Raw genomic sequence first — 937 nt, forward strand, 5'->3', positions numbered from 1 at the left:
TTTTCACCCAAAATCAAATCCCTTTGAGGTACACATCGGACTTCCCCGTCCTTCCGCATCACCCACCATGTAGAACCAGGTCCTTGAGCAAAAGCAATCCCACGGATGGGTTTGCCTTTACCTGAGGCAGGAGTAACCCAGACTGTCTTCCCCAGCATATTTTTTACATGCACTACAGGGACTTTATCCCCTTCTACAGTACGTAAGAGGTTTGATTGGGCAGGGCCAGCTCGGTTGGCAGATCCTCTAGTGTTGACTAACCAGGTAGCTTTTGCTAAATGTGTATCCCAATGTTTGAATGTTCCACCACCCATTACTTTCAGTGTAGTTTTTAACAGCCCATTGTATCGTTCAGTTTTCCCAGAGGCTGGTGCATGATAGGGGATGTGATAGACCCACTCAATGCCAGGTTGTTTCAGAAATGAGTTCCGTTGTCTGACTCAATTCTTTCGGGGGTGCCATGTCACCATAGGAGTTGTCTTTCAAGGCCTAGGATAGTGTTCCGGGCAGTGGCATGGGGCACAGGGTATGTTTCCCCCCTGTGCCCCATCCAACCCTTACTATTATTATTATTCCAATCTGGTGGTCGCTTCTACCATGGTGAGCACATAGCGCTTGCCATGGCGGGTTTGTGGGAGTGTGATATAATCAATCTGCCAAGCCTCCCCGTATTTGTATTTCAGCCACCGACCTCCATACCAAAGAGGCTTTAACCGCTTGGCTTGTTTGATCGCAAGCACATGTTTCATATTCATGGATAACCTGTGCAATAGCTTCCATAGTTAAGTCCACCCCTCGATCACGAGCCCATCTGTACGTTGCATCTCTTCCTTGATGGCCTGAGGTGTCATGGACCCACCGAGCTAGAAACACTTCACCCTTATGTTGCCAGTCCAGATCCACCTGACCTGCTTCAATCTTAGCAGCCTTATCCGCC

Source organism: Egretta garzetta, unplaced genomic scaffold (genome assembly GCF_000687185.1).
Source record: "Egretta garzetta isolate BGI_Z169 unplaced genomic scaffold, ASM68718v1 scaffold375, whole genome shotgun sequence".
Lineage (NCBI taxonomy): Eukaryota > Metazoa > Chordata > Aves > Pelecaniformes > Ardeidae > Egretta > Egretta garzetta.